The sequence below is a fragment of the Protopterus annectens genome, chromosome 6.part0, assembly GCF_019279795.1.
Source record: "Protopterus annectens isolate FY-2018-M chromosome 6.part0, PAN1.0, whole genome shotgun sequence".
NCBI classification, from domain to species: domain Eukaryota; kingdom Metazoa; phylum Chordata; order Ceratodontiformes; family Protopteridae; genus Protopterus; species Protopterus annectens.
The window spans coordinates 843,564,957-843,588,692 of NC_056737.1; the positions used below are offsets into that span (position 1 = coordinate 843,564,957).

The 23,736-nt window shown below is 41.3% G+C and overlaps 1 protein-coding gene across 1 annotated transcript in view; it reads left to right on the forward strand.

The window, feature by feature from the left end:
* The window catches only part of LOC122804078 (tumor necrosis factor alpha-induced protein 2-like), a 284,869-nt gene that overhangs the window by 218,480 nt on the left and 42,653 nt on the right, over positions 1-23,736 (forward strand). The window lies entirely within an intron of this gene.

The following is a 23,736-nucleotide window of genomic DNA, read 5'->3' on the forward strand; positions in this document are numbered from 1 at the left end:
CTGAAAACATTAGGCATTAAGGCAGCTTCAGTTGTTATGCTGCCTCATTACTAGTTTCATGGGAAGGTTCTTCAGTGGACAGTTTTTTATTTATTAATTTAACATCTGTTTACTGGGAATGTCCGACTAGAACAGAGCCTATTTTCAGCGGAGGCCCGGGAAGAAATGCTCCAGATGCATGTCTTTGTAACGTGCACCCGGAGGAAACCCACATGAACACAGGGAGGACATGCAGACTCCACACAGAAGGCATTCCAGCTGAGAATCAAACTAGAGAACCTCTTGCTGTGAGGTGGCAATGCTAACCTCTACACCACTGTGTCACAGTTCAGGTTCAGTGGCCTCAACATCTTGCTTTCCTTCCTCTCATGTCCGAATTGACAAAGTTTTTCTATGCATCTACAGTGGTGGCTGGATCCTAGCAATCTTCCTGGAGGCCCCTTTCTGCTTCAGACAACTCATGATTTAGTCACAATGGCTGCATTTGCATTGTGATAGTAGGGCACCACAACAGGCCTTTCTGCTTCAGACAACTCATGATTTAGTCACAATGGCTGCATTTACATTGTGATAGTAGGGCACCACAACAGGCAGACCATTCAGCCTATCCAGTCACAATGTCACCAAAAAGAATTCCATGCTAACGTGAATGTTCCACAAATGAAAATGTTCTTAGTCTTGCTGGCCTTTCAGGAGTTCTATCCTAAATGAGTTACTTTTATCCATTTGCACAACATGAAAGTTGTAGGTCCATCAGCAATCAGGAAAAACACATTCCTATCTCTTCCACCAGGAAACAGTGAGAGGACAACTGTGGTAAATTAGCCTTTACCATATTCTGTTAGTAGCAAATGTACCTGTGGAGGTCAACTCTCTAGTGGCAGACATAGTTGCTGTCTTCTCTTATCTCACAAATGGCTACTTAGCTCTTCAGTGACAAGAAGGATACTGTGCCTCTGTGGCATTCCAGTATGCAGTCTTCTTGTCTCTGCAGCAAACTGCAACTGCCTCATATTATTTTTTCCTTGATATTCGTATGGCAGTCATGTCAAGGATATCTTAAATACAAATGGCCAGATAGTCTTCTTTATGCTTACCCCCATTTTCTCTAATGATAAGATGCATCCAGACAGGCAAACTTCTTAGAGCACAAAGTAATTGTGATACATACCACAATCTTGAGTTCACCTTTTGAACCCCTTTCCTCAACAGAGGACACTTTGTGAATATTCAAGATGTTGATGACTCATCTTTCAGGCAAATTCTACCCATATATCCAAAACCTAAAGATGAAAGCCCAGATCCTCCAGTTCGTTTGATTGGTAGGAATTATGCCTTTTTTAAGACTAGTTTCCATTTACTCCTTCTGTCAGAGGCTGTCTATTCAGAAGGCTTACCAAAATAAATGACTCCATTTTTTCCTGTTTTGAACTTCCAAGAAACTGATGAATTCCTGGATAGACCCCATACTGCCTTGATCTTTTATACCTTTCTGAATTTTTTGATTATGGAATCCTCTTTATTATACTAAAGTCCATTTGATGATTATTTCTCACTTTTTAAATTAAAGGCTAGACTCTACTTCTTGTGTCTCTCTAATATTCCGTAAGGCCTTCTTATGCAGTACCTCCTACTACAGCCCTCCTGTTTGAGATACTGTACCTCCCAAGGAAAATTACATTATATTTGAAAAGTCTACTCTCCTGCCTTTTGAGCCTGCAAGTTTTATAGATCTATGTTCCTGCTTTTGAAGCATACCTCTCAACCTCTTAAACCAAGACATCTGGACAAGGTCACAAGTAATGGGGGGACAGAATCCCAAAATATTCCTCTTACAAACTTAGAAAATTGATAGAATTAACAGGTTTTCATTAACATGCATTTCCTGAAGGATATGATGTCTGAACATAAAACATCTGTCTGCCTTTATTTTCTGACTTCAGTCCTCAATGATTTGCCAGTTACTTGCCAGAAAACTACAATTTTATGAGAAATGGACCAAAAATATGAGTCAAAAATCTGGACATTCTGCGAAAATCTGGACAGTTGAGAGCTATGTTTTGAAGAACTTTATTTTTTTTTTCAATTCTATGATTTGCCGTCAGCCATCCTAAAAGCTCTTTTGATCTTCCATACCCAACACCTCTAGCAGTTGTCTGGCATTGTGCTAAGTAGGGAATATCTAAGGATACATTTCATGGAGCAGCTACAGAAGGACAACCCAGTACAGCGCTGTCCTGACTGCAGTGGAAGGCACTTTTTGTTGATGTCTTACTCATAGCTCTGCCTTATGCCTTGAGTGCTATGACACATCTATGCAAAACTATAACATAGTTGAACTCTCAGTGTGTTCCTATACTTTTATTGCAGGGCTAGAGTACCTGATCTCTGACAAGGGTTATATGTGAGTGAAGGATCCCTCACCTGCCTCTCAGACAGGTGTGCCAACAAAATGCTGCTCAGTCCCCTTCCTCCTGGCTAACCTGTCAGGGACCAAGCCTATTAATACAACATGGGTCACCTGGGATGCAGTCAGGGCTCTCTCCCTCTACATCATGGAGCCATTCCTTTCTCTAGTAGCTATCACTTATGCCAAAAAGGATTTCTGAGTCAAAGATAAATCGTCTGAAACCTCCTGCCTATTTTCCACAATGAAATGATAGGACTTAAAATATACATGTTTATGCCAAAGGACACCAGAGAATCTATTCTAGATCAGTTAATAAATCTGCTGCCCCCTCAGTATTGTAACCATTCACCTTATCAATGAAATCTTGGTCTTAGGACATGAAGTATCACTTCAATGGTGGAGAAGGATCTAGAGCTTGCCTGGGAGATTGGAAAGTACCAGCTGCAGTTTTTGCACTCTTTACCTGCACTGTTTATTGATGATCAACTTCATCCAGGCCAATAAGCCTATTTGTTTCACATCATTAAATCAATGGTTGACTTGGAGGTGGCTATCATTCAGACAGTAATTAGGGGTCATTTGAATGTTTTTCACTTATTTCTTAGTGCTTCTCTGCAGGCATTTAGCAGAAGGGGGCATGCAATAGTTGACTGCACTGGTCTTCCCTCACTTCCACAAGGAACATTGTCAGTAATCACCCCTGCCCCCTTCCGACAAACAACAGCAAGTGGTTTCCCAAACTTTCTCCATTGCAATTCCACTTCCATATGCACTCCTTTAATGCCCACAATCCTCCCCTCCCCTCTCTCAGAATAGGAAACCAGGCCATGCCCCTTCACTCCTCCCCCTCACTGCCTAGCTCTTCCAGTGACAAGGCCATTATTCAAACCCCAGTCACCTGGGTTCACAGTAAGGGTTTCATCCCTCCTGGGTCCACAGTAAGGGTTTCATCCCACCTGGGTTCACAGTAAGGGTTTCATCCCTCCTGGGTTCACAGTAAGGGTGTCATCCCTCCTGGGTTCACAGTAAGGGTTTCATTCCTCCTGGGTTCACAGTAAGGGTTTCATCCCTCCTGGGTTCACAATAAGGGTTTCATCCCTGCTGGGTTCACAGTAAGGGTTTCATCCCTCCTAGGTTCACAGTAAGGGTTTCATCCCTCTTTAACATGGAGACAGACTACCAGTTACATTTTACTGCTATATACAATACGATCGAACAGTACATATACAGAGGGAAACAGGAGGGTTAGAAGGGATGTAGTGAGGCATTAGCATTAATAAAAACATGATAATCTAGGACCAAATTATAAAAATGGCATATCTCAAAAATCCTGCATCAAGAAAACTGTCAACTAGATAAATTTATTTGATTACCCACACACTTGCTGTTCTACAAAAAACACAATTTTGGGTGACTAAAAAAACAACTGAGTTTAAAACATATGAATATCTAAGGGTACGTGAGTCCCAAAAAAGCTTTTCTGCAACAGACAGAGCTCACTAAAATTCCCACATTTCCCATAATATCTGCTCAATTTCTCCCTAAACGTAGGTATTCATTGATCCAGAACCAAAGATGTGAGGCAAATCTTCCAGCACCTCCTCCAGATAGCTCCAGTACTGGTCCTCCAAACAACTCAGATGGGGGGTGTAGACAAGACAAATGCAGAACTATTCAGGTATTTGCCTTAACAAAGAGGAACTAGATAACAGTGAAGGAGGCAATGATTTTAAACATCTAATGTAAATGGAAATGTTCTCTCAAATAACCTGTTAAGGGCACTCAATGAGACAGTATGGCTCACTGGCACATCTTTTAAAATTGATCGAATTAAGGGGCACCTCCTTACTGTCTCACTTTTGTAGACCCCACCCCAAGCCTAACAACCAGTGAAGAATAACCTCATGTTCAGTTAAAGTCTGACAACCTCTTTTTCAGGACACCAAAAATACAAATTTTGTTCGGCTTTTAGTACATAATATTGTTTTTAAGTAACCAGAAAGCCAACTCCTGCAACTTTCTTCCAATTACATATAAACCCATAGCTGGGAATTGAATACTTCCATTGTACTTGGATTCAGCCATGAAGCACCCCCACCCTGTGATGCACCAGCACCTGGCAAAATCATGAGTACTCTTGGTACCACCGTTCATTATGTACTATGTGCCTCTGTAGTAATGGGTAGATGTGATAATTTGGGCATTAAAATAATTTTAATAATAAATACCCTCTGGTCCATTGGTTGCCTTCTTTCCACCCAATTGCATAAGCGTGACTCAGGCATCTTCCTCAGAAAAAAAAGGATTTGGGTATAAGTCATAAAAAGAAACAGCTCTACTTACACATAGTCAATTTTGACCTGAGACCATACTGAAGATTGGGGTTCATGTCATTCTGGCAAAGAATGCACATAATAAAGCACTTGGGTTTAAACACAGTTAACTTTAAAGATGGAGACCCTATCAAATTTCATTCAGAGGAGTGACAGCTTTATTAACAGCAAACTAATGATCGACAGTCATTTGTTTGATTATTACTGTGTGATTACTGGATTTTGTTCTTGGAGGTCACGGTTGTGGCATCCCAGGGATTTTTGTTTCGAAGATGCAGCACCCTCAGAACTGGTGTGTGTAGATACATATACACACACACTCACACGCACACACACACACACACACACACACACACACACACACACACACACACACACACACACACACACACACACACACACACACTTTTAAACTTTTGGTACAAGCACTGTTAGCTTAATCCATATAATTGTGTCAAGCATTCTCTGTATTATGCCATTGTATAGTCACTAAACAATTCCTTTCATTATTAGTCAATTTTTGCTAACATATTTTCTTGGATTTTTATATTTTATATTTTAGTCTCTGGAAGTGTGAATTACCCAGTTATACATAGATCAGTACTTTTTATTCTCTATGCTTTGTGCTATGAATACAATGTCTTAGTTATTTTAGTTAATGTATATTTTCTTGATCTTACTAATTGTACTTTGCATTTATTTTTGTCTTTGAGGAGCATTTCTCCCTGGGTCTCCACTGAAAATGGGCTTCTGGCCCAGTCGGACACTACCCAGTTAACAAATGTAAACAAATAAATAAATAAATAAGTAAATAAATATGTATGTGTAGAATAAGTGTGTGGGTTGAGGAATTTTCCCCACACTTTTTTTGGGTAGAAGAATCTTCCTCACACTTCAAATATTCTTTGCATCTGATTGATGGTGTTGTTTTCTGTTTGCTTGCAGCTTTGACTGCCAATCACAAGACTGCCTCAGTTTTATTGAGAAATGTAATAGGAGACATCCAGTCTGCCATAACCTTCTCACAGAAATATGGGGAAGGTGACAATTTTGTCACTGGCAAATAGATTGTTTTAGTTTGTTAACTGGGGCAGAACACCGATTTCTCAGGTCCATTTTCAGGTTCAGCTTGGGACATACAACAAAATAAACTGCATAAAACAGCAAAATGGCCAAAAACATAACAGTACATATCTATATATATATCCATATCTATCTATCTATCTATATATATATATATATATATATATATATATATATATATATATATATTTATATACACACACACACACACACATATATATATATATATATATATATATATATATATATATATATATATATAGATGGTCTATATTAAATCAGCAAATGCTTAAAAAAGCAAATGCTGATTTATCGACCCCATGTAAGCGAAAGCTTATAATCCTGAACACTCGGAACAGCGATTTTTTTCCCCAGGGGAAAAAAAATCGCTGTTCCACAAAAAAAAAAATAAATAAATACTTAAATATACCAACTTCGAGATCACACCACAGTGAGGAAAATGACAAAGTAACGGAGGCAGCCAAGCAATTTTCTTTCCCAGTAGTAAGGCACACTGATGTCCCACTCACTAGGTTGAATAAGGAGAAGGTAACAGTCAGCTGCCTGTCGGGAGCCAGGATACGCCACATAATGCACACACTCAGGTCACTCCACAACAGGTACAGATATGACTAGGCCATTGTCTATGTTGGTGTGAATGACCTGAGATGCACCTCCCTGGACTACATGAAAAGAGACATGGAGGAGCTCTCGGATCTTGTAGCCCAGGAGGGTATGACCCTAGCCCTGAGTAGCATCTTACCGTCACCTAGAATGATGCCACAGTCAAACAAAAAATGATTGACTTCAACAATTGGCTAAGTTTCTGGTGTCATTCTAAGGGGATCCAGTATCTGTCTTCCCGTGATGACATGATCGACAGACCTCGATGCTTTTCCAGAGATAGCCTGCATCTGTCGCTCCTGGGATTCCGTATACTGGCCAAGGCCCTTGCAACCCATATAGTGCCTTTTTTAGGCAATGTCCAGAAGACCAAAATACCACAGTAACAGCTACAAGCAAATGTAATCTGAGGGTTATGTTACTCAACTCCAGAAGTCTAAATCTCAAAATGCACTCGTTTGAAGCACTCCTTAAAATGGAGAACATTGACATTTGTGCAGTAATGGAGACCTGGTTCAAGGCACCTGAAAGCACTCCTGTGCTACCAGACTATAACTCATACCACACCTTTCGGCCCCAAAACATGGACAGAAGCCCTAAAGGTGGTGGTATCTCCATATTTATAAAAGATATGCACACCTCCAGGCTAGTAGCCCAACATAATGCATCAGTGATACTCCAGGTACAACTAACAGTGGGTAAGACTGCAATCCAGGTTGTTGCCTGCTATAGATCCCCCACCATGTCACAAGACTCCCACTCCACATTCCTAAACACCCTGGAAAATATTAAGGTTCAACCCAACACACTCATACTGGGTGACTTTAACTACCCCTCCATTAACTGGGAAAACTACTCAAGTACCAACACACTTGCTCAACGTTTCCTGGAATTCATCAATTCCAGTGCCCTGGACCAGCTCATTCTTACCCCCACTAGGGGTAGCAACATCCTCAACCTGGTTATTACTAATATGGGTGACCGTTGCTCCACACCAATTGTCAACTCCTCCCTGGTCAGATCTGACCACAAGTTAGTCACCATGGATATCCACATCCCACCCACACCCCCCGCAAAGGTAAGCACCATAAAAAACTTTTCCAAAGACAACTTTGAGCTTCTAAAAACTGAGATGGCTAACTTCACAATGCCCATGCAAATGGAGAATAAATGCAGGAATGCTGAATCATACTCCAATGCACTGTACAAACACGTACACAAATGCATGGAATGGGCCATTCTCAATAGAACCAAGGCACTCTCCTCCAAAAAAGGAAGCCAATCTGGTGGTTCCCTACCATAAACAAACTCTACAACAGAAGGAAGAAACTGTTGCAGAACAAGGCGAAGTCCCAAGACTGGAAAAACTCCCTTGTCAGCCTCAACAAAAAGCTAAGATTCCTCGTCAAATCCTCTAAAGCTAGCTACGAAAAAAAAATTGCAGCAGGTACTAAAGACAACCACAAGGCCTTCTACAGTTATTTCAAAAATCTATAAGGCAATGCTCAGATCTGCTCAGAGCTACTACACAATGGTAACTTCTATACTGAGCCAACAGACTTTGCCAATATACTGGCCGACAGATTCAGTGCCAACTTTACCCCCCCCCCACCTCCTAAAGGGTCAATCACAATACCTGAGGAATGCCTAGTACCCAGTATTACAGCTGTACAGGTTAAAATCGCACTGTCCAAGGCCAAGAATACAGCTTCCGTGGGATCTGACAATATCCCTAGCTGTGTTCTACATGAATTGTAAAATGAACTGGCACCACACCTGAGTACCCTGTTCAATCACAGCCTCATTTCAGGCTTTGTCCCCACCGAATGGCACACTACTACAGTCATCCCACTTCACAAAGGGGGTGTGACTATGGATCCTGGGAACTACTGCCCCATTAGCCTGACGAGTCTGGTATGTAAGGCTATGGAGGGCATCATCACTGACCTAATAAATAAGGACATAGGGAATCTCCAGACTCTAGACCTCACACAATTTGGATTTGTTAAGGATAGATCATGTCTGCTCAACCTGGTAGACTTCTTCAAGTCTGTCACCAGAACTGTGGATGAAGGCAAGGTAGTTCACACAGCCTACCTCAATCTGGCCAAGGCCTTCAATACAGTTCCTCACTCAGGAGTCATATATATACTCAATAAAGTAGGCATCAACCCCTATGTCACAAGGTGGGTTGCAAACTGGCTTACTGACAGAACTCACACTGTCAAAATAGTGGATTCCAAGTGAGACTACTGACTAGTTACGAGTGGAGTCCCACAGGGATCGGTCCTGGGTCCTCTCCTGTTTGGACATCTGCTTTTCTGAAGTCCAGGCCAAAACCAAGGGACTCTGGCTGACCAAGTTCACAGACGACTGCAAACTGGGAGCCATTATTAGCTCCCCAAATGATGTTGAGATTCTACAGAAAGGCCTCATGGAGACCAGTGACTGGTGTCAGAACCATGGCCTTAAGATCAGTGCCAAAAAATGCATTGTCATTCCCTTTGGGAAGAACATGGTACCCATAAACTACCACATTAATGGTAGTCCACTGAACACCAAAGGTGTTATAAGAGATCTGGGAACACATGTGGATAACGGAGTCTCCTTTGACAATCACATTGCAACTGTGGTCAGAAAATCCTTCTATGTGGCACATCTCATTACAAAGGGTTTTGCATCCAGGAAGAAAGAGGTCATTGTCTCTCTTCCCTCATTAGACCAATTGTTGAGTACAATGATTTGACATGTACCTCATTAAACATATGCAACCACTAGAAAGACCACAAAAATACTTCACTAAGAGGATCCTCGGCCTTAAACACTTTGCCTATGTGGAAAGACTAAAAAAGATCCAACTTTTCTCAGTATCATATTGCCTACTTAGAGGCAATCTCTGCTTGACCTACAAAGCCATGTCAGATCCAGCACTGCTAGATATGCTACAGCTAAAGAAATCCCAATCCCTCCGTACCACATGCACCAGAGATCTCAACCTCATTACCACAATCAACAAAACTTGCTGGAGGGACAGGTTCCTAACCCAGAGACTGCCCATGCTCTGGAATAGACTTCCCTTAAACGTCAAGCAGAGCACCTCACTGGCCCTCTTCAAGAGAAATCGTGACGAGTGGATGGGAAATAGAAAGTTCACCCTGGGGATCATTTCAGTGGCCCTGCTGGACAGAGGCACTGGGAAATAATGTCGGGTGGCATGTTGCCAGGGAATCCTTTGGGCTAGGCTTGTAAAGGCTCCAGGGCCATTAGCCTAGTACACTCCTATGAACCTATGAACATATATTGCTATATGTTGTATAACCTAAGCAACATTACATAAATTATTCAGTTCCTGCCCCCTTTTTTTATTAAACAAGAAACATCTTAATTAAACCATCACCAAGACATAGGCAATCATACAATTATATCAATGGAAACAAACCATAGGAACACAATCCTAGTTTCCAGCATTTTACATCACATGCCATACCAACACACTCCCAGTTGCAAACATTATACATCACTTCTGATCTACCCAATCATTTTCAGTCAAACATTACATAGCTCATTTAAGTGTTGCCTTCTTTTAAACCTCATTCCTCACCTGTATGTATTGTTTCCACAACTCCCATTTTTCCTATGTAATTTGCTCCTACCCTTTTCTAATGATCTCAGTTCCTTTTGTTTTATCTCTGTTACTATATTCACTTCTTCTAGTATAGTTGGTTTAGATTTTGATTTCCATTTTCTAGTAATTGCTTTTTTGGCAGCCACCATAATTAGACACAGCAAGGCCTTACCATGTCTAGGTAATCCCGATCCTGTATGATAGCTCAGAAAAATCATCTCCCTTGTCACATCAATCTACCCAACCAGCAACTCTGACAGTGCATCCTGCAGGGAATTCTTAATGTCTGCCAACTCAACGCACTCCCAGAAAATATGTTCCCAAGTACCTCTTTCTCCCCCATCACACCTCCAACATTTTCTGTCTACCTGAGGAAACATTATCTGGAGTCTACTTGGGGTATAAAAATTTCTATGTAAACATTTCCAAGGAAAAATCCATATAGTTCCATATCTGGAAGACTTACATATATCCTCCCATTGTGTCTTTGTGAATTGCTTATCCAATCTCTCTCCCCAATCCTTTCTAAGCTAGTCTGATAGATTCTTATAGTTATCATGCAATATTTTATTTTCTGTAATAATTATTCCTTTTTTTAATGGCAACTTCTGTTCTAGATTATACTAAAACCTCTTCCAGTGTTGGTCTGTCATTTAGGACCCCCCCCCCATTTCTTTCTCTTTGCCTATACTCTGATAACAATCCTTAATAGGAAAGGCAATCTTTAACCTGTAGCCAAATAACTTCTTGACATCTTCCCATTCTATCATTTTTCCCTCTCTAGTTATTTGTTTCCAATACCTCGGTTCCTTTGCCAGTTTTCTCCAATAAATTCCACCCCCCTCTTGCTTATTGTCTGTATCCCTAATTGCAGTCATCCCTATTGGCAGAATCTTCTTTCTCCATTCGTGTGTTGGCTTAGTTCTTAGGATGCTTTCTGCTACATTATAGATATAATATTCTGGATGATTGTTGTTATTTTCCTTAAAGGCCTGCATCCAAAATTCCAATCTCTCCTTGTTTCTTGAGCCTCCCCCATTTCATCATCATACCTTTCTACTTTGAATTATAGCTTTCTATTTGTGCTATGTATAGGAGCCTTAACTGTGTAGCTCTGAAATACCACTTTAAATCAGGTAATCCCAGTCCACCCTGTTCTACTGGAAGAATCAGTTTATTCCACCTGACTCTTGCCCTCCCAGATAATATCCTTCAGCTCTTTATTAATTGCTATCCACAACTTCTCTTCTGGTTGACAAAAATACGCCTGACTTGTGTATAAGACTTATGGGACTAAAAACAATTTAACTGCTTGTGTCTTACTATCCATACCCATATAAAAAAGCTTCCATTTTCTTAGTTTTTCTATTATCTTTTGTTTAGTCTCTTCCCACATATCCTTAGCTGCCACACCAGAATAATTTTAATCCATATTCCTAAATACTTAATTTTATCATGTCCCTATAAATATAAATATTGCTGAACCAATTCATATGTGAGTACATAATTTACTGCTATTGCCTTTGTTTTAGCTTCATTAATTTTGTATCCTGAAAAGATTTTAAACTGTCTCAAAATGTTCCACAACATTGTAATGTCTCTTTCTGGTTTTGTCAGGTATACAATAATATAATCTGCAAATAGACCCAGCTTTTCTTGACTACCATACCAATTGTATCCTTGAATTTCTGAATCCCTTGTTCTCTTTGCCAGTGGTTCTAAATATAATGCTCATACAGTGCCTTAGTGCAGGATTCAGCAGTCAAACTTTCAGTTCCCGTCTGCATGGATGTCATGACATTTGTCACTTGTGACTTGAGTAGCAGGAAGTTGGCTTTGGAGAAGTTTTTTACGGAGGTTTCCTTACTGGGGGGTGGGGGTGGGATGTGGATGTCAAGGATGATTAGCTTATGGTCAGACCTGACCAACGAGGGGGTGAATAGGTGTGGAGCATCGATTTCCCATGTTGGTAATGACCATGTCTAGGATATTGGAACCCCTGGTGGGACTGAGGATTAGTTGATCCAGGTCTTTGGAATTTATGAATTCCAAGAACCGTTGGGCAAAGGTGTTGGTACACAAGTAGTTTTCTCATTTAATGGCAGGGTAGTTGAAATCACCCAGTATTAGGGTGTTTGGTTGCATCTTAATATTTTCCAGTATGTTTAGAAAGGTGTAGTGAGAATCTTGGGGCATGGTGGGGGATCTGTAGCAAGCTACAATTTGGATTGCAGTCTTACCTAGTGTTAGTTGCACCTGGAGAATTTCAGATGCATTGTGCTGGGCAACTAGCCTGGTGTTGTGAATATTCTTGGTGAATATGGACACTCCTCCACCTTTAGTGTTTCAGTTCTGGTTTGGTGGCCAAAAAGTGTGGTAAGAGTTGTAGCCTGGTATTGCAGGGGTGCTCTCTGGAGCCTTGAACCAGTCTCAGTTTTTGCACAGATATCAATGTTCTCCATTTTTAGGAGTGCCTCAAGAGAGTGCATTTTGAGGTTTAGACTTCTAGCATTGAGTAGCATTGCTTACAGATTTTGCATGCTTGTACCTGTTATGGTGGTGGTTTTGTCCTTTGAACTTTGTCTAAAAAAAGGCACTATAGGGGTGGCAAGAGCCTTAGCCAGTAACCTGAATCCCAGGGGCAACAGGTGCAGACCATCTCTGGCAAAGCATTGTGGTCTGTCGATCATGTCATCCCAGGCAGACAGATACTGGATCCCCTTTGAATGACACCAAAGCTTAGACAATTGTTGAAGTCAATCATTTCCATCCTTATACTTTAGTATCATTCTGTGTGAAGGCAGGATGCTACTCAGGGCTGGGGTCATACCTGCCTGGGCCACATTATCTGAGAGCTCTTCCATGTCTCTTTTCATGTAGTCCAGGGAGGTATGTCTCAAGTCATTCACTCCAACATGGACAATGACAGAGTCATATTTATACTTGTTGTGGAGTGACTTGAGTGCATGGATTATGTGGCGGATCCTGACATGTGACAGGCAGCTGAAATTCACAAATTCAATTATTTCAGTGTGTGTCTCCTGTAACATAGCTATGTGTACTCTGCATTTTTATATATTTCACTATTCCTTCTTTTTGTATTTATCTGTGAGACCATTGACATTTAAATACATTACAGAAAGCATCATTGTATTAAAAAGTTATTATTCCCACCTTTAATATATAACACTTTTTTTAAATATCTAGTTCTAGTTTTTGTGTTGCATGCATACTCTGTTTGGCAGGTTGAACTTTTACATAGTTGTTTCTTGTCATATCCATTTGAGCCCATGTCACATCTTACAAAACCTTTTGTTTTATTGAAAGCCCTCAAACAAATAAACTAACAACCCCCCAATACCCCCTAAAACCTATTAATTTAATAATAACACAAAAAACTATGTACATCTTCAAGTACTGAAGCTTTACCCTCCTAATAGGAACAAATGTCCCAAACTGACAGCCACACTCATAGACTTGAGTTAAACTAAAAGAAAGGTTTTCTATACTAAGATGTGTAGTGCTAACTGGTTTTGTCATATCTTTATAGCTCTCTATGCATAGAAAACCCCTGAATGCTTTCAGTGAACATTATCTCCTAGTCAGTTTCTCTTTTTTTCCCCAGCCAATCACTCTCCACCAAACTGTAAACAATTTCTCTTTATCAGATTGTCTCCAGAGGACATGAGAACCAGACAGCCAGTGTCTCATTATCAGACTGTCTCCATGGAGACATGAGAACCAGACAGTCGATTTCTCTTTATCAGATAGTTTCAATGGAGACATGAAGACCAGATACAGAATTGCTACTAAGCATACATTCGTTTGCTAGAAAAAAGCCTCATAATATTCAATATTTACTTGATTTCTAGTAAAACGTGTTGCTAAATCAATCTAAGGTCCTTAATTTACTCATTCATGGTGGATCCACCACGTAATGCACACACTCAGGTCCCTGAACAGCAGGTACAAATATGACGTTGTCATTGTACATGTGGGTGTGAATGACCTAAGATGTACCTCCCTGGACTACATGAAAAGAGACATGGAGGAGCTCTCAGATTATGTAGCCCAGGTTGGTATGAGCCTAGCCCTGAGCAGCATCCTACCATCACACAGAAATATACCACAGTACAAGCAGAACATGATTGATTTCAACAATTTGCTAAGTTTCTGGTGTCATTTTAAGGGGATCCAGTATCTGTCTGCCTGGGATGACATGATTGACAGACCTCAATGCTTTGCCAGAGATGGCCTGCATCTGTCACCCCTGGCCTTCTGGATACTGGCCAAGGATCTTGCCACTCCTATAGTGCCTTTTTTAGTCGGTGTTCCAAAGACCAAATTACCACCATAACAGCTACAAACAAATGTAGTTGGAGGGTTATGCTGCTCAACACTAGAAGTCTAAATCTCAAAATGCACTCGCTCAAAGCACTCCTTAAAATGGAGAACATCGACATTTGTGCTGTAACAGAGACCTGGTTCAAGGCAGCAGAAAGCACCCCTGCATTACCAGGCTATAACTCATTCCACACCTTTTGGCCCCAGAACTTGGACCGAAGCTTCAAAGGCAGTGGTGTTTCCATATTCGTAAAGGATGCGCACACCTCCAGACTGGTAGCCCAACATAATACATCTGAGATACTTCAGGTGCAGAAAACTCCAAAAACACCACTCAGGTGCAGTTAACATTGGGTAAGACAGCAATTCAGGTTATAGCCTGCTATAGGTCCCCAACCATGTCCCAAGACTCACTCTCTACGTTCCTAAGCACCCTGGAGAATATTAGGGTCCAACCTAACACTCTCATATGGGGCGACTTCAACTACCCCTCCATTAACTGGGAAAACTACTCGTGTACCAGTATACTTGCCCAGCGCTTTCTGGAATTCATTAATTCCAATGCCCTGGACCAGCTCATAATTACCCTCACTAGAGGTAGCAACATCCTTGACTTGGTCATTACTAACATGGGCGACCTTTGCTCTACACCAATAGTCAACTCCTCCCTGGTTAGATCTGACCATAAACTAATTACCTTGGAAATCCACATCCCTCCCACCCCCCACAAAGGTAATCACCATGAAAAGCTTCTCCAAAGCTAACTTTGGGCTCCTAAAAACAGAGGTGGCTAACTTCACGGCACTAATGCAAATGCAGAATAGTTGCATGACCACCGAATCATACAACAATGCACTGTATGAACATGTACACAAATGCATGGATCTCGCCATACCCAATAGAACCAAGACATGCTCCTCAAAAAAAAGGAAGCCAATCTAGTGGTCCCTTACCATAAACAAATTTTACAACAAAAGAAGGAAACTGATGTGGAATAAAGTGAAGTCCCAAGACTGGAAAAACTCCCTTATCAGCATTAACAAATGGTTGAGATCCCTCATCAAATCCTCTAAAGCTAGCTATGAAAACAGAATTGCAACAGATAGTAAAGACAACCACAAGGCCTTCTATAGTTATGTAAAGAATCTCCACGGCAATACCCAGATTGGCTCTGAGCTACTGCACAATGGTACCTCCTATACCGAGCCAAAAGATATTGACAATATACTGCCTGACAGATTCAGTGCCAACTTTATCCCTCTCCCCCCCAAAGGACCAATCACAATACCAGTAGATTGCCAAACACCCAGTATTACTGCTGCACAGGTTAAAACAGCACTGTCCAAGGCCAAGAATACCGCTTCTATGGGACCTGACAATATCCCTGGCTGTGTTCTACATGAACTACATAGTGAACTGGCAACTCACCTGTGTGCCCTGTTCAATCACAGCCTCAGCTCAGGCTTTGTCGCTAACGAATGGCGCACTGCTACAGTCATCCATCTCCACAAGGGGAGGAGTGACTACAGACCCCGGGAACTATCGCCCCATTAGCCAGACGAGTCTGATATGCAAAGATATGGAACGCATCATTATGGATCTAATAAACAAGGATACAGGGAATCTCCAAACTGTGGATCCTACACAGTTTGGTTTTGTGAAGGGTAGATCATGCCTGCTCAACTTGGTCGACTTCTTTGAGTCAGTCACTAGAGCTCTGGATGAAGGCAAGGTGGTTCAGACAGCCTACATTTGATCTGGCCAAGGCCTTTGATACCATTCCCCTCTCAGGAATGACAGAAAAACTCACTAAGCTAGGCATCAACCCCTATATCACTAGGTGTGTTGCAAACTAGCTCACAGATAGAACCCACAGTGTGAAAGTAGCTGACTCCAAGTCAGAGTGTCAAACAGTCACGAGTGGAGTCCAGCAGGGTTCGGTCCTGGGTCCTCTCCTGTTTAGTATTTACTTCTCTGAAGTCCAGGCCAACACGGAGGGACTCTGGCTGACAAAGTTCACAGATGACTGCAAGTTGGGAGCTATTATTAACTCCCCAAGTGATGTTGACATCCTACAGCAACGACAGTTGTCAGAACCATGGCCTTAAGCTCAATGCCAAAAAATATGTCATCATCCCCCTTGGGAAAAACCCAGTTCCCCTGAATTACCACATAAATGGTAGTCCACTGAACATAGAAGTAGTTATAGGAGATCTAGGAACACAGGTTGACAGGAACCTCTCTTTTGACCATCACATTGCCACTGTGGTCAGAAAGTCCTTCTATGTAGCACATCTCATTCTAAGGGTTTTGCATCCAGGAAGAAAGAGGTCATTGTCTCCCCTTACTCTTCCCTCAGTAGGCCAATTATTGAGTACAATGCCCCATTTGGCATGTACCTCACTAGACACCTGCAGCAACCGGAAAGGCTGCAAAAGTACCTCACAAAGCAGATCCTAGGCATTAAACACTTGCCCTATATGGACAGACTCAAAAAACTCCAATTATTCTCTGTCTCATATCGCCTACTTAAAGGAGCTCCCTGCTTGACTTTCAAAGCCATGTCTGATCAAGCTCTGTTAGAAATGATACATCTAAAGAAATCCCAATCTCTCCGCACCACACACTCCAGAAACCTCAACCTCATTACCACAATCAACAGAACATGCTGGAGGGACAGGTTCATAACCCAGAGACTGCCTATGGTATGGAATAGACTTCCCATACATGTCAAGCAGAGCTCCTCACTGGCCATCTTCAAGAGAAATCTTGATGAGTGGATGGGAAATGGAAAATTCACCCCGGGGATCACTTCAGTGGCTCTACTCGACAGATGTACTGGGAACTAAGATCAGGTGGCACGATGCCTGGGTTATCCTATGGGCTAGGCTTGCAAAGACTCTAGGGCCATTAGCCTAGTACACACCTATGAACCTATGTCTCCTCAACATTCAGAACAAGATAAATGCTGTGCTATAAACTGATCACTACTTGATGGTGATTTGAGCTAGACAGCTGGGAAGTGGCTAGGTAGACAAACCCATCTGTGTAGTGAGGATGCCTAGCTAATGCTTTAATGTGGGATGTTACCTCCAACGTCTAGAAGGGCTTCTTCCACATAGCTGAATACAACAGAAATTTGGAGTCTAAAAGAAAACTATTCAAGGTTTCAATAGCTGAAGTGACAACAAGGGTAAGTGGCTGAAGAGGTAGTTATTGTGTATCATGATGGTAACCATAGGACCTGCTGATAAAAAGATCAGTTTTATGGAAAGACATCAAGTTAAAGAAAGGCCTTTAGTGCAATATTAGATTGTGTGTGTGTGTGTGGGGGAGGGGGGGGGGCTGTGTGTGTGTGTGTGGGGGTGCTCTTGATTGGAAGACAACAGCTGCAGCAGTCATTATATTACAGTTTATTTTAAATGTTGTTTAAGTTTTTTTCCTTGGAGTTTCAAAAGTGCTTGGCTGTGGACAGTTAAAAAATCATTTTCATTCAGTAACTGAAAAATAATTAAGTTTAGTTAATTAGTGGGAGGTGCTGAAAAAAACAAGGATTTCTTATTTAACTGCATTCCTATTTAGCTGCAAGTGCTGTGAGACTACAGCTGCTAGTGCTGTGAGACTACAGCTGCTGTGTAGTTGCACTAGATTTTGGATTGTTTTTCTCTGTTTAAGGTTTGGATACTTCCATTATTTAATTATTTTGCACTTATATTTTAGTTTGTTTTATTTTAAACTTTGTTTTCCTTTAAAGTTTTTTCCTTGATGTTTTAAGAGTTCTTCACTAGAGTCATTTAGAAAAAGAAATAATTTTCCATTTGCTGAAATGAAAAGAACTATGTGTAGCTAATTGGTGAGAGGAATTGAGAAAGAGTATTTCTTATTTAGCTGCAACTGCTGTGAGACTACTGCTGATATGTGATTGCACTGAAATTTTCCATCTAACCCAACTAGTTCTGGTTGTGCTTTTAAACTTGGTACCTTTTGCAATGTCTTCCCTTACTGTAAATTTGATTTTGGAAGCTTGTCCCATTCTCGGTGCATCTGCTCATTCTGCAGGACATTGAAAGATCTAACTGGGAAAACCCTCCCCTTAGACTCTTAATGTCTGAGTTTGCCTTCGGCTCATACCATCCCACTTACTTAGTACACACTGCTACAGTTAGCATATAAATATCTTTTTCCATCTTACTTTTAAAATCTGTAACATCTGGGACTAGTCTAGCAATCACCAGAGAGCTAGGAACTGCTTTACAGTAATCAGCTTGGAAATAGTTCTGTTTTGCTCTTGGTGAGAAACTTCATAGAGATTAACAGGCATGTGAAAGCCTAAAAATTGCTACTTAGGAGCCAGTTTGGGATTTGTGCTACTTCTTTACTTCTTGTGAGAAATGCAGCAGAGAGGCAATGATTCCTGTTGGTCTTTGATTGGGCAGGGTGTATGGGACTTCACTAAGCTGTCTGGTTGAAGTTTTTGTGAGAGCGTCTTCAGGTCCTTTTTGCAGCTTAGCTTTCTGTTATGTTCATCTGCTGTAGGTCCTATTCGGGGTATCTCCCAAGAGAAGACAATAGCAAGTGAACCTCTGGTTTTACTGCTTAGGAACCTAAAACAAAAAACTACACTCCTTCTAAGCCCACTTCACTCTTGGGAATATAGACATCTGTGCAGTTACCGAGATATGGTTTAAAGACAAAGAGAGTACCATGGCAGTGCAAAGTTTGTGTCTTCCACACTTTTACACCAGTAGCTGGACAGAAAGGGAGTAAAGGTAGAACTCTAAGGGAATAAAGGTATAACAGTCTAGATATACATCAATAACAAGCACACCTTTAGGTTGGTTAAACAAGATGGCACACTACAGTTTCTTTATAAGCAGATCACCCTAGATAAAATCCCATATTATATCCTAGCTAGCTATAGATCCACTCCTTGTCCCAGCAAATATACAGTGCATACATGGATCTACTGGAAACATTTAACATCCAGCTGAACACCCTACTCATGGGGGACCTTAATTACCCTTCTATAGACTGGAAATATTACACAGCCACAAATCTGCAGCCCCAGAGATTTTTAGACTTTGTAAATACAAACACCATTGACCAATTAATGCATACACCCACTAGAGGCTTCAACATACTGCACCTTATACTCACAAGTGTGGAAGAAAGCTGCACCCCCCCCCCAGTATCACATCCTCCCTGGTAAGGCCTGACCATAAAGCTGTTTGTTTCAAAGTCAATTCAGTACACCCAGTAGCAGTTAGGAACTATTCCAAAATAAACTACCTTTTATTAATCAATAATTTGTCAAAATTCACTTCTCCTCCAGACCCAGAGAACACAGTAGCCTATGCAGAATTGTTCACAAAAACTGTATACAACAATTTCAACTGCTATATAAAGGCTACTGTACCTACCAGAAGTAAGCCCATAACTAACTCCAAAAACAAAATGCTCTGGATGTATCTCAAATTAAACAGGATATACAACAAAAGAAAACATATTATAGCAAAAATCAGGAAGTGTAATTCCCATAAAAATAAGAACTCTCTCATTAAACTAAACACACAATGAGGAGGGCTAATTAGGTCAAATACAGGGACCTTCATGGTTAAGTTAGCCTCCCAGGCAAAAGACAACCATAAGATCTTCTTCAGCTATGTCCGTAACCTCAAGGGTGTACTGAACTGGTGATTAATGGTCCTACATTCACTGAGCCCAGTGATATAGCGAATCTGTTGGCTGACAAATTTAGTTACAACTTTACCCCTACTAACCCTCAGCCACCCCCAAGAAATACTTGCAAACATAACCCTTCCAACAATAACTAGAGAACATATCCTAGCTGTGCTTGCTAAGGCCAAGAACACAGCCTCATGGGGCCCTGATTACAGCTCAGGATGCTTTCTGAGTAGTATGCTAAAGATGAGTTATTTACTTCTATATGAAAATTAGAAATGACAGCTAGTTGTACTTTTACAGGAGAAGCTAGCACCTTCATTGAAAATTGTTGTTAAAAATTCAAGAACTTCAGGAACTGGTGCTGAAAAGAGATTAGATTGTTTTTCTGCACCCAAATGACAAATCCTTTCCATTCACTTTGTAAACTATCCTTGTGGAAGCTTTATGGGATGATAAAAGAATGTGAGGGACATGGGGAGGAGAGCATTGGCTGCCTAGTGATCAATAGAAGTGGAGAAACCATGCAGTCAATTTTAGAGAGTGTCTTGAAAGGCCTGCAATGCTAGGATGACAGCTTACAAAGCAGATCCTAGGCATTAAACACTTGCCCTATATGGACAGACTCAAAAAACTCCCATAGAAGATAATTTTTGCAAGCCTGTGTTATTTTGATATTACTGGGTAATAGTTGATAGAGAATAGACCACTGAGTTGCTAGTGTCCACTGTAGAATCCTCATATGGTACCTTGCCAACAGTACCAGAATGATTGCTGCTGACATGGATAACAAAGCTTGGAGGATCAGTTTAGCTGAAAGAGAAGAACTCTGAATGATCTTTCTGATCTGGAACTGAATAGTTTGAACTCTTGATAGGGGGCGAGAGTCTGTTTGAGTGACTATTAAGCAAGGCACAGATGAATTCCAATATCTGTGTTTGTTTGAGATGAGATTTGATGTGATTTAATGAAATCCCCAGGTGAGAACATAACGGGTGTACATAGTCTTGAGCTAGAATCAGATGATGCCTGGTTGGAGCAGTTATGAACCAGTCATCCAGATATGGAAACACCCAGAATCCCTGCAGTCTCAAGTGAGCAGCTACTACTGCCATACACTTGGTAAACACTCTGGGTGCTGTGGTGAAACCAAAGGGCAGAGCTCTGAACTGGTAATGACTGGCTCCCAATTGGAAGTGTAGATATCTCCTGGATCACCTGCTCATTTTGATATGATAGTAGACACCTGAAGATCTAGCAAACACATCCAATTGTTCTTATGCAAAAAAGGCAGAATGTACTGAACCATGACCATCTGGAACTTTATGTACTGAATCAACTGATTTAGATTGCTGAAATTTACAACTGGTCTCAAGTCCCATGTTTTCTTTGACACTAAAAAGAATCTTGAGTAAGTTCTGGACTCTTTCTTGTTTGAGGGACATCTTGGATGACTCTTTTTTTTTTCTAGCCGCTTGTTTATTTCTAGTGCTGCTGCTTCCCTCTGATTGGATGGAACATCTAGGATTTTGTTTACTGGTAGCAGGGGTGGATGGGAAAATGGTATTATATAACCTCTGGATATTATCCTTTGCACCCATGAATCTTTTGTAATTTCTAGCCAGGCTCTCTGGTGCAGGGATAAAAGACTCCTGACTGCCTCTAGAGATGGACAGTCAGGCCTCCTTTCAGGAGCACTGAAAGGATCTGTCAGAGAAGGTATCTCTCTATATTCCTGGTTATGTGGATCACCTCTGCCATAGGGATGACAACTTCTGTAAGTGTTCACCCATGCCCCTGGGGGAACTGTCTCCACATGGATCTTGGAAGGGACCTAGGGATTTTTTTGAACCACAATTTCTGTCCACCTCAATGGTTCCTGGAAAAGATCTGTTAAGGGGTCAGTAAATGTACATCCACAACATACAGGTTTTTTCCTTCCTGCACACACCTAGAGAGTGTATATTTTACTTTTAAGGAACTTCCGTCAAAAGGAGCATTGATGAAGGAAGATTTGAAGGGTTCCGCAAAGTCACAAAAGCCCATCCAGACGTGTCTTCTGATGGAAATGCCTGAACCTGAGTCCTGTGAGGTACCTTTAGCTGTGTGGGAAATAAGCCTCATGGACGAGTTTAGAATGGACTGCTGAAGGGTGGCCAACTATGAAGCAATAGTGCTCTCTGCCTCAGAGGATATGGTCCCAGTGAGGGAATTGGCAAGTTCCTTAATCAAATCCTCCCTCTGGAGTCTCATGAAGTGTGCAAAATAATTCAGTGATCAAAGGGTAAAAGTCAACGAAGCATAGACACATTTCCCAAATCTGTTCGGCACCCTAGACTCCCTGTTGGGGCGTGGTGGACAGAGGAATTTTGCTCTGCCAGTTCCTTCTTTGTGGCTTCTGCTGTGACCATGGCATCAAATGGTACTCCCTTGTTCCAATATGTTCTATCCTTTGATGGTGTCAGAATCCTATCTGGTCTGTTAGGGATAGGCTTTATGGTATCAAACTCTTTCCAAGCCTGTCGAGAGACCAAATCAATGAAGTCATCCATGGGCAGGATCACCCAGGTGGTAGATGGGCCAGCTCCAAAGTCCTCCAGGAATACTAACTCCTCTTGGTTATGGTTGCCAGGGGACTAACCACACCTTTGGTTTAGGAGTTCTAGGATGTCTCCAAATGAAATTCATTGGGTGGTGATCTTGGGGACCCTTCCTCCTCATCAAAGTTGATATCTTCTGTGACAGACACTTTTGTGGAGAGCCCAAGTGCCTCCTTTTACACTTTCTCTTCCTGGGAACATCTTCGATGGGAATGCTTGGGGTTATCAAAGAACAGTAGAGAATAAGAGATTTTCCAAATGTCCTTTCATTCTCAGACAGAATAAATGATGCCTGGAAAGGACTGTCTAATTATATTAAAGCAAGCACTATTTTTGCACTTTTTATCCATGCGGATACTCGACCATCAGTCTCCCTTCCAATGCCAATCAACTCATTTACTCCCCATCATTGGGATTTTTTAATTTTTTTATTCTTGTCTCAGTGACAGCATGCATGGCTAATCAGCTGAGGAGGTGCATGCAATGGACTGTCCATGCTTGTCATTCCTTATTTCCACAAAGGATGTTGCTAGCAAACAGCCCCACCCCATCGTTTGAAGCAAGGGAAGTGTTTTCATTGATATCCTTAAGGGAAATCACATTTCCCTGTTTTCTCCCCAAGGACTCACTAACACCCCACCCCCTGGAAGAGGTCAGCAGGACACAGCACTTTACTCCACTCACTGCCTGCCTGACTCCTCCACAGTGCTATGACACCTAATGGACCTATGGTCACCTGAGTCGAAGTCAGGATTTTATCACTCTGCATCATGGTGCCAGGCTAAAGCAAACATTAGTTTAGTTATTTTTAAGAAAAACTTGGACACTTTCTATGGGGATGACTGTTAGTATATTGGTAGGCTAGAAGGATATTATTGCCCAAGCCTGAAATATTTGTTTGTACTTATGTATGTATGTATGTATGTATGTATGCATGTATATATGTATGTGAATCCTCATAAAGATGGTTTAAGAACTGATTATTGCAGTGTACGATTAACAATTTTGTTTACCTAGTCACCTGAATTTTATGTA